General features: G+C 40.7%; 1 pseudogene; it reads left to right on the top strand.

Moving 5' to 3' along the window:
- Window positions 1-10,598: 10,598 nt before the first annotated feature.
- LOC124521249 (40S ribosomal protein SA-like) lies at window positions 10,599-11,458 on the top strand (annotated as a pseudogene).
- The last annotated feature ends 285 nt before the right edge of the window (window positions 11,459-11,743 follow it).

Below are 11,743 nucleotides of genomic sequence, written 5' to 3'. Positions count from 1 at the left end.
GTGGCTATATATGTATCATTCTATCTACATATCTGAGTAATAATTTAGATATGTAAGACTGACATGAAAAAGTAAACCAACTTGAACACCTGGCAAATCACAGCAAGAGAACCCGGAGAATGGCTGACATTGACCTTCCCAACCGATGCTGGAAGCATACGGTGTCTTTGGCTGGGAGTGGAAGAAAAGGTGGTATGGATGGGAGTGGCTGGAATAAAAGAAAGAACTCTTGAATGTGAGTACCACTGTGCCTTTGCACAGTCAGTCCGCTCATCACGCCTGTAGTAACTTACACCTCTGGCCTAGGAGTCTTTGCAGGAATAAGTGCAGGGTGGGAGCTCTGTTCTCAAGAGGAACTGGGAAATCAGATGGAGACTAACTGACTTCAGGTTGTCACTTCTCTGCTCCACCATTTTCCCTTTTGGCCCATCACAGAGCCGATGACATTGAGTATGTCTCCTAATGCTGCTTCTCTTTCAAAGGAGATGAGAGCCCAAGGAGTTGTTTGGGGGAGATGGGGGTTATTGACCATGGTGCCTGGTGCCTGGAGCACCAAATCTGAGGCTCCCTAACTACATTTCATGAGCTCATGAATAATGACTAGAACTGATGTCTGGCTTTAATACACATTGCCTGATAGAGAAGTCAGTGCCTCCCAGAGGGAAAGTGAATTCACGGGCCAAAATATCAAGACATTTCAGGAGCACCACTTTTTCAAAAGGAAAACATCCCAGCATATTATGGATCCCATCTGAACCACAAATATTACAAGAGAAAGAAAAAGAAATTAAAATTAGCACAATAAACATATTAAGGGAGATAGAAGAAGGCATTAATAATGGGAAACTAGAAGAATATGGAAGATAAATAAAGAGTAGAGATATGAACTAAAAAATGATAGTTTAGGTAAAGAGCACAATGTAAATAGCAGTTATATAGAGCAGAAGAATGAATTAAGTCATCAGTCACTTAGGAAAACTCCCAGAGGGAAGGAGGAAAAAATAAATAGAACATATAATTAAAAAGTTGATATGTAGAATTGAAGTGTAAGTTCTGATATCTAGATATGAGTCCCCAAAGAGAGAAAATGAAATTTCGGAAGAAGGAACATATACCAAAACATGGAGATGAAGTTTTGAGAAATAGAAGGAAAACAATTAATTCGAATTGAAAGGGCCTATAGAGTGTCAAAGGGGAGAAATTAGGAGAAAAAAATGCCAAAACCACTTTTCTAAGTTATAGTAAAATGTAAGGATATATACTAGATTAGAAACTAAAAGCCTACATAGAGTCTATTATTTATGAAAACCAAATACTAAACATGTTTTTCAACAACTCTGCATTGAAGATGACTTGGATTAGTACTCTCAGAGTATTATACAAAAATAATTTAGAAACTAGAATTTCTTATTCAGCCATGCTACCCATCATTTCTCATTAAATAATTTAATGAAAACTATTTCTAGGCATTCAGGGCTTAAGAAGTTTTGTCACACAAAGACTAATATTGAAAGTAGTCTCAGGTCGAGTCACTCAAATAAGGGGAAAGAAAGATCCAGAGATCTTTAAAGATTTCAGATGGCAGATATAGTTCCAAATATATCCATACTGCGAATGAAACTCTAGTTAAAGTCTCTAGTTAAAAAATTCGGAGTTTGGATGTTAAAAGTTCCAGACACAGGTTCCTGTTTACAAGAAGACACCAAAGCATGAATGTACTAAAAAGGTGAATAATGTGTTAAAGCCAGAGTAAAATGAGCAACAAAACACAAAGAGTGAAGAGGCTCGTTCCCTACTGGTACGTTCTGTTAACTAAGAGGATATAGCAGTTTTAAAAATTATGTGTCCAGGGGCGCCAGGGTGGCTCAGTCAGTTACATGTCCAACTTCGGCTCAGGTCATGATCTCGTGGTTCACAAGTTCAAGTCCCGTGTTGGGCTCTTTGCTGACAGCTCAGAGCCTGAAGCCTGCTTTGGATTCTGTGTCTCCCTCTCTCTCTGTCCTTCCCCAGGTCACACTTTGTCTCTCTCTCCCTCAAAAATAAATAAAAACATTAAAAAAATTAAAGAAAAAAATTATGCGTCTAAAACAGCCTAAAAATATGAGGCAGAAGTTGACAGAATCATAGCAGGAAATTCCTAAAAGATTATAATGAAAATATTTTTCTTAATAATTATTGACAGGCAGGCAGACAGAAAACAGAATATTTTTAAAAATATGTAGTTAATGAGGGCCAACCCCTGGACATACAGAGTTCTGCTTCTAATAATTTTTTTAAATCTGTGTTTTCCCTTCTAAAACTCTCGGGAAATTTGCAGAAACTGATCAGTAGTAGGCCACAAAATGTCTCAAATTTCAATGCATACATTATCATACAGGATGTGATTTTTTTTTATTTTTTTTTATATATATGAAATTTATTGACAAATTGGTTTCCATACAACACCCAGTGCTCATCCCAAAAGGTGCCCTCCTCAATACCCATCACCCACCCTCCCCTCCCTCCCACCCCCCATCAACCCTCAGTTTGTTCTCAGTTTTTAACAGTCTCTTATGCTTTGGCTCTCTCCCACTCTAACGTCCTTTTTTTTTTTTTTTTTTTTCCTTCCCCTCCCCCATGGGTTCCTGTTAAGTTTCTCAGGATCCACATAAGAGTGAAACCATATGGTATCTGTCTTTCTCTGTATGGCTTATTTCACTTAGCATCACACTCTCCAGTTCCATCCACGTTGCTACAAAAGGCCATATTTCATTCTTTCTCATTGCCACGTAGTATTCCATTGTGTATATAAACCACAATGTCTTTATCCATTCATCAGTTGATGGACATTTAGGCTCTTTCCACAATTTGGCTATTGTTGAGAGTGCTGCTATGAACATTGGGGTACAAGTGCCCCTATGCATCAGTACTCCTGTATCCCTTGGGTAAATTCCTAGCAGTGCTATTGCTGGGTCATAGGGTAGGTCTCTTTTTAATTTTCTGAGGAACCTCCACACTGCTTTCCAGAGCGGCTGCACCAGTTTGCATTCCCACCAACAGTGCAAGAGGGTTCCCGTTTCTCCACATCCTCGCCAGCATCTATAGTCTCCTGATTTGTTCATTTTGGCCACTCTGACTGGCGTGAGGTGATACCTGAGTGTGGTTTTGATTTGTATTTCCCTGATAAGGAGCGACGCTGAACATCTTTTCATGTGCCTGTTGGCCATCCGGATGTCTTCTTTAGAGAAGTGTCTATTCATGTTTTCTGCCCATTTCTTCACTGGGTTATTTGTTTTTCGGGTGTGGAGTTTGGTGAGCTCTTTATAGATTTTAGATACTAGACCTTTGTCCGATATGTCATTTGCAAATATCTTTTCCCATTCCGTTGGTTGCCTTTTAGTTTTGTTGGTTGTTTCCTTTGCTGTGCAGAAGCTTTTTATCTTCATAAGGTCCCAGTAATTCACTTTTGCTTTTAATTCCCTTGCCTTTGGGGATGTGTCGAGTAAGAGATTGCTACGGCTAAGGTCAGAGAGGTCTTTTCCTGCTTTCTCCTCTAAGGTTTTGATGGTTTCCTGTCTCACATTTAGGTCCTTTATCCATTTTGAGTTTATTTTTGTAAATGGTGTGAGAAAGTGGTCTAGTTTCAACCTTCTGCATGTTGCTGTCCAGTTCTCCCAGCACCATTTGTTAAAGAGGCTGTCTTTTTTCCATTGGATGTTCTTTCCTGCTTTGTCAAAGATGAGTTGGCCATACGTTTGTGGGTCTAGTTCTGGGGTTTCTATTCTATTCCATTGGTCTGTGTGTCTGTTTTTGTGCCATAGGATGTGATTTTATGTGTCAGAAGTTCATCATGAACAGAAAAATAGCTTTGCTTTTTCAGCTTCAGAACTCAAGGAAACTGCGATGCAGTAATAGCCATCACAGTCAACTGCCTCAGTTTGTTTGCTCTGTTTGTTTTGCTGCTGTGTATTATCACATTTTTTCATAAATGAGAATTTTCCTCTCTCCTTCTGCCATTTGTCTATTCCTTGTGTTACTTTACTATCTGTTAACCCTTCCAAAATCTGCCTCTTCAGTCTCAAATTGTTTTTCATTTTAAATGGTAGGATGAGCACTTTGGAGTTTATATTATCATTAAAATAGTCCCATCTAGGTTTTGTATTTCAAACGTCTGAGTTTGGCTTTCCTGTGCTTCTAACATTAAAACAAAGTCGAAGAAAAAAAATCAAATGAAACAAAGTAAAAAAAAAAAACAAAAAAAACTTGCTGACTTAAAGCAGTTACTTAAGAACGTTAAGTAGCACTATACATAGCACATCAGTGGATATTTATAATGGAAACCTACTGGGGATATAGGAAAGTTTACAAAAGTACAGATTTAAAATCAATAAACATATAATTTTAGGCTTAGATTCTGCAAAGGGTGACAAAAAAAACTGTGTGTATATGATTTCTGTTATACATGCTAGCATACATTCAGTGATTTAGTCACTAAGATAGGTTTCTTTCCTTTTACGAGATTGGGTTTTTAGACAGAACTGCAGAGGAGTGATTAACACTGCTTTCCCTCACTGGAATTACTCAAACACTCTTCTTATGCTTTGTTCCTAACAGTTTTTACTTTACCTAGTCATTGCCAGCTGGAAGGTAAATGAGTCTATAGAAACTACCCTTAGAAGTAAATGAGAATTCATTGAGGGACACTGAGCTTTTCTGGCTGGTAATTTGCTTGATTAGTTGCATAGAGCATATGTGTTCATGTTATTCTTAGATTTCTCTTGTGCATACTTTCAGATCATGTGTCCTTTTCTTCCATATGTTTCTTATCCTTATCCTTTCTTCTACTTGGAAGGAAAGGGTTGCCTATGACAACTGAAGTTATATTTTTAGTTCATTTATATTATTTGCCTGAATGTTCTTTTTTTCTTCCAGAATGAGGTGGAATCTAACCAAAATGTATTCCTGAATCAGCCAAATGTCATCCTCACTTCTCTCCATTAAAAGTTGTGGTTCCACTTTTTAAGAATCAGTGCCAGAGGCCAGAGAAAATTTAAGCTAGAGTCTCCGTTAAAATAATCTACTTTGTTTCAATCCAAAATCTCAATCAAGATTATGTTACTTTTCTAGATATATATTAAAACACTTGGCATACACATCCACACACACATAGACACCCACCCACACACACACACACACACACACACACACACAGCATAGGCCCTCACCTGTGAGCACACGTGTGTTACAAGAAAAAAAAAATTTAAATAGTTATAGGGTTGCTTGAGTGGCTCATTCAGTTAAGTGTCTGACTTTGGCTCAGGTCATGATCTTGGTTTATGGGCTCGACCCCGCGTCGGGCTTTGTGCTGACAACTCAGAGCCTGGAGCCTGCTTCGGATTCTGTGTCTCTCTCTCTCTCTGCCCTTCCTGTGCTCATGCACACACATATACTCTCTCTCTCTCCCTCTCTCTCTCTCAAAAGTAAATAAATACTAAAAAATAAAAAATAAAGTTACATGATATATGATACATTAAAAATTACATGCTTACAAGAATGAAATTTCAAACTAAAGCTTTATTTTTGAAATTAAGACTGTCTCAGAAAGTACATGATAGGGGCCCCTGGGTGGCTCGGTCAGTTGAGCTTCCGACTTTGGCTCAGGTCATGATCTCATGGTCCATGAGTTCGAGCCCCGCGTCTAGCTCTGTGCTGACAGCTCGGAGCCTGGAGCCTGCTTCCGATTCTGTGTCTCCCTCTCTCTCTGACCCTCCCCGTTCATGCTCTGTCTCTCTCTGTCTCAAAAATAAATAAACATTAAAAAACAATTAAAAAAAAGTACAGGATATATGTGTTCACAAGCAATTCATGTTATAATTTAAACCCGCTTTAGCTTTTCTGTTTTTTAGCCCGGTTTTTCATAATGAGAATAGATACCCACTTGAAATTCAGGGGACGTGGTTTCAAATTCATTTTATTCTGTCCACATTTAATTATATTAATAATATCCTGCATCAAAATAAAATCCTACAGAGTGAATATGGAGCTATCAGAAAATGTATAATCCAGCGTTTCATTTGGTAGCGTATGTAGACCTTTGTGCTCATTATTAAGCCATTTTCTCTGTTTCAACTCCTGCCTCCTGCACTCTGCTTTTTGATGCTGAGGTTGGCACTCTGGGAACCACATTTCCCTTGGGCCAGTAGGGGGTGGTAGAGAGACAGTGGTAGGCTGGAGAAGGAGGGAACCTGTTGGTCTTCGGCCCTGTGGGAGTCACCAGCAATGCCCCTTCCCCAGCAAGGGCAAATTGAAAGTAGGTTCAGCCCTTGGAAAATCATCCTCAACATGTTCCCTAAGGAACATCAGCACGGCTGGCTGCCTCACCCTCTTTTAAGGTCTCAAACCCAGCTCCTTGGGCCTCTTCTCTAAGCTTCTGAGGCACCGGCACCAGCCCAGTGGGGCGACCCCCTCAGAGATCTGGGTCTCAGCCCCTCCAAATTTCTAAGTTTTCTTTCTTCTCTCCAGAACCTAGAAATAGCTGCTGGTAGTTGCCTTGTGAAATTACAATCTCTGTGATACCCCACTGTTCCCTTGATTGCATTTCTCTTCTTCAATATCTGGCTCATAATTCTTTATATGAAATTATCCCTAGCAAAACGAATGGTATACTTTCGGTTCCTTTATTCGGCCCTGACATAATGCATTTTGTTCTTATATAAGATCAGAACCTCTACCATTTACTAAGGAGTAGATATTGTAACAGATACACAGAACATGTGTGTGTAATCTATATAACACCTACATATGACAGAGAGGTGCCAGAGAACATTTTAGGTACTTTAAGAGGATGAGCTTTTTGACAGAGGATCCTAGAGACACATGATTTGGAAGTTATTTATAGTATATCCTTTAAGAATATTAGTTAAAATTGAAAAGGGTACTGTTCTAATCAACTCATTGGTAGAATCTATTAGATTTATATGTCATCAGAAATGAAAGTCACATTAAAATACAAAATTGGAAAACCTACAAATTATTCTGTTACATTTTGGACACACGCTCTGAGAAACATGAGTGACTTACATAACTTAATCCTTTTTTTCTCCTCTCCGCACCCAAGACATACAAACAAATACATATTAAGTTACAGTGATACAAAAATAACTCTGAAATTAGGATGATTCTACCATCAAAATTAATTTCTGCAGTCTTTTTTTAAATTTTTTTTTTCAACGTTTATTTATTTTTGGGACAGAGAGAGACAGAGCATGAACGGGGGAGGGGCAGAGAGAGAGGGAGACACAGAATCGGAAGCAGGCTCCAGGCCCCGAGCCATCAGCCCAGAGCCCGACGCGGGGCTCGAACTCACGGACCGTGAGATCATGACCTGGCTGAAGTCGGACGCTTAACCAACTGCGCCACCCAGGCGCCCCTGCAGTCTTTTTTTAGAGCCATCTACGCAATAAGAAAAAAGTCAATTAAAAAAGTCAAAATCGGGGCACCTGGGTGGCTCAGTCAGTTTAGCGTAGGATTCTTGATTTCGGCTCAGGTCATGGTCTCACGGTTCATGAGGGTGAGCCCCGCATCAGGCTCCATGCTGACAGCTTGGAGCCTGCTTGAGATTCTCTCCCTCCCTCCCTCTCTCTCTCTCTCTCTCTCTCTCTCTCTCTGCCCCTCCCCAGCTCACTCTCTCTTTTTCTCTCTTTCTCTCTCAAAATAAATAAATAAACTTTAAGAAAAAAAAAGTCAAAATTACACCATTTTCAGGGACACATCAACCGTTGGAACTTTCAACCACACAGTATTTATAAAATTGGAAAAAGACATTGACTTAGTCCAATGTATTTTTCATTTGCAAGACATGCACCCACCCTTCACTATGAACATGTTCTTTGTTTTAAGCCACCCCAACTCATAAGTGTTGGTAATTCATCAGCTATCTAGTCTCTGACCATGCCACCAACTGCAGGCACCTACTGTGTGAATAGAAACTCAACATACTTTACGTAATCAGTTCAGCCAGTGTTAGACAAAGTAGATAGCATCAAGTAAGGCAGATGGCAAAAGCAACATGGAACCAGGGAAGAAATGGGAACGTGTGGACGGGGCTGGTAGTTGCCTTATCCTTACTAACAGAATCTAAGATGACAGTATTCTCAGTCACAGGACTTTCTATTTCCCAGACACACTTGCAGCTAGTTTTCACAATGTAACTAAGTTCAGTTAATGAAGAAGTGTAATCAGAAGCATTTTGTGGGGCTTTCAGGATGTTTAATTGAAAGGCAGTAGGTGGAAATTACACTTCTGGGTAGGATAGATTAGATAGCAATGGAACAGCACTTTTGCCGAAAATAACTGTAAACTTGGGATAAAATACAGAAGGATAATGTTTAATGGCAGTCAAGAGATAACAAAAACTGGGGAAAGGGAGCAGAGGAAGAATTGTCAGGAGTTCAGCTGAGCCGAAGAGAAGGCAAGCTGTCAGGTATGGAATAACTGATTACAGCAACAAGCCAAAAATGAGAGTTAAACCTTAATCACTTACTCAGGTGGTATGAACAGGAGGCTAAACCCAGAGAAGAGCTGACTCCTTGATTCCATTTGCCTCCATGGAATGATGCACCGTTTGAAGGTTAGGTGGATCCGTGCAGGTGGGGCCATCCCACAGCGGAAGGAGCCCTGAACAAAAGGCTCCCACAGTTTATGGACCATGGTGGTTAGGATAAAGTGAGGGGGAAATGCTAGGAGCAGAAAAGAACTGGGTACCGAGTCATAGTAGGGAAAAGTGTCTTGCTTTCCCCTTCTTCCTCTGCTAAGGAAAGCTTGGCAGAGATACCTGAAAAAGATCTTGGCAGAAGGCCTAAGATAAAGAGATCTAGGAACAAAGGCCCTGGGATCGGTATTTAAATATGTGAGGAGATAGCCAGCCGGAGGGGCTGTCGGGGAAAGCCTTTGGAATAGCCTATGGCCAGGCCCAAAGAAGCACATGGACAGTTTTGAACAGGAACCAGACTGCTCAAAGGTGGAATCATTTTTGCCTTGGCTTTCACTGTGAGGTCAGTTGAGGAGGCAGGTGCATTGGGCTCAGAACCTAAGCTCTCAGCCACAGGGGAGGATGGAGTTCTGGTAGACTTTGGCATCTCCAAGCATGTGGTTAATTTTCCCCTGAAAACATTTGCCAAATTCTGGGCCCTGTGAGGCAGGAGATTCAAAAGCATGACAAAGCTATCAACAGTCTTGTAAGACAATGATTGCAATTAGGACCTGAAATTAGAAGGGGGTCACAGAGAGTGCCCAGACCTCTTGGTTGAGTCCAGGCCGCACTAGAAGTACAACAGCAATAATGGGGCTGCAAGGCAGCCATGACTCACAGTTCTTGTTAAGCCTCTGTTGTTTTAGCACAGTGAGAGAAAGGTCAATACTGTCTGCAGGAATGAATCATTGCCGTAAGTCTCTGTAGTTTTTTACTCCAGAATAATTAGCATTTAATAAAAATTACTACGACACTTCAAGACTAGTATCAAGACTAGAAATAAAGTAAAATAGATAAAGTAAATAAAGTAAAATAGATAAAATAAGTAAAATAGATAAAATGGTGTTCATAGAAACAAGCTAGCAGTTGACAGAGATATCACTGCCATCTGACAAGGACCTCACGATAATCGTGATTAGTATATGACAATACTAGAAACAGATGAAAAAATGGAGATTTGGGCAGAGAGCCGCCATCTCTAAAAGGAAGGAAACAGACTGCTAGAACTGAAGAGAAATTATTAAAATGTTGTTTTAAATAAAAGGTCTTTGAAGAATGAAGACAGCAGGAGACAAGACTACTGAAATTGACATGTTAATACAAAATTTGAAGGTGAAGTACAGAGAGAACAAAAAAACACTAAAAATAGTACAGTTTTTTTTAGAAGGTTTGCGAGACAAGAAAAGGTCTAATGTGCATGTAATTGGAGTCCCTAAAGGGGTGAAGGGAAAAATAAGGCAGAAGCCATAGTTGAAGAGATAATGGCAAGACTTCTACAAACCATTGAACAGCAGATTAAGGAAGTTCTACAACACAGGCAAGATAAATACAGAGAAAACCCCAAATCCAAAACAAACAAACAAGAAACCACCCAAACAGCAAAGACCGTGAAAACAATGGTTAAGCAACCTGAAGGAAGGAAACCTTACCTTCAAAGGGACAAGGAGACACACAGCTGGCCGGCTTCTAGAGAGTAATGATAGAAATCCTAAGATAACAGAATTGCATAGTTAAGGTGCACAAAGATAGCTACCAATCCAGAACCCATTAATCAGCAAAAGATCCTTTAAAAACAGCGAAATACACATGTCTTCAGAGGAAATACTGAGATCGTTGAAAGAAGTGCTGAATGGTGTTCATTAGGTAGAAGAAAATGTATCCTCGCGGGGAAAAAAGTAAAAAAATACATTTTAAAGATATACAGGAAAATATGAATGAATATTGACTGTAAACAAAACAACAGTGGTAGTGTCTTGTTGATGTAAATAACAATTCAGAGTTAAAATGCATGAAACCTTTTCAAGCTATGCAGGGAGGGGTCCATATTGTATTGTTCTGCATTCTCCTTATAACTTCAAGGGAAACTTGCATGAAGTCTGCAGCCATTGATGTCCCGTAAGTGAAGCAGGAGGGTGTCCTCAAATTCCTTGCAGCAGGAGCCCGTTTAGGTGGCACCAACCTTGACTTCCAATGGAACAGTACATCTACAAAAGGAAACGTGATGGGTTCTACATCACAAATCTGAAGAGAACCTGGGAGCTTCTGCTGGTAGCTCGTGCCTTGTTGCCAATTGCAAACCCGGCTGATGTGCGTGTCATCTCATCCAGGAGTCATGGCCAGCGAGCTGTGCTGAAGTTTGCTGCTGCTACTAGAATCACTCCTACTGCCGGCTGCCCGACTCCTGGAACCTTCTCTAACCAGGTCCAGGCAGCCTTCTGGTGGTTACTGATCCTTGGGCTGACCACCAGCCTCTCACAGAGGCATCTCACCTTAACCTGTCTGCCCTCGCTCTGTGTAACACTCTCCTCTGCCCTGCGTGGACATCGCCATCCCTTGCGACAATAAGGGAGCTCACTCAGTGGGTCTGATGTGGTGGATGCTGGCCCCTCCCCCCCCCCCAGGAAGTTCTGCGCATGCGTGGCACCATTTCCGGTGACCACCCCTGGGAGGTCGTGCTGATCTCTACTCTACAGAGACCCTGCAGAGAATGAAAAGGAAGAACAGCCTGCTGCCAAAAAGGCTGTGACCAAAGAGGAATTTCAGGGTGAACGGGCTCCTCCAGAGTCTGGGTTCACTGCTGCTCAACCTGAAGTCACAGACCGGTCTGAAGGCGGGCAGGTGCCCTCTGTGCCTGTTGGGCACTTCCTACTGAAGACCGGGGCGGTCAGGTCTGCAGCTGCCACTGCTCAGGCCACTGGGAGGGTAGGAACAACCACTGAGTGGTCTTAAGCCGCTCTTCCACAAAGGCAAACAAAATGGAAATACAGCCGATGGAAAATAAGCAGTTTCTAAAAATTAATAATAAAAGAAAATGCACAATGATGTTATAAAAGTTGAGGGGGGTATGGTGAATTAAAATGTTCTAAGGTTCAAGCATAAATAGGAGGAGCAAAAGCTGTGATTTATTTTTTAGATTGTAATATGTCAAAATCACCTGTCATTATGGTTATTACTAAAAGAGTAGTAAAAGTTTAACAATTTAATAGAACAAAATGGGATCATAGTAAAATATTT

Source organism: Lynx rufus, unplaced genomic scaffold, assembly GCF_022079265.1.
Source record: "Lynx rufus isolate CCGP_SWC_20201006 ecotype Redwood Valley unplaced genomic scaffold, mLynRuf1.p SCAF_3, whole genome shotgun sequence".
NCBI classification, from domain to species: Eukaryota; Metazoa; Chordata; class Mammalia; order Carnivora; family Felidae; genus Lynx; species Lynx rufus.
Note: the sequence above shows the minus strand (reverse complement) of the source record. Positions and strands in the feature narration are given on the sequence as shown.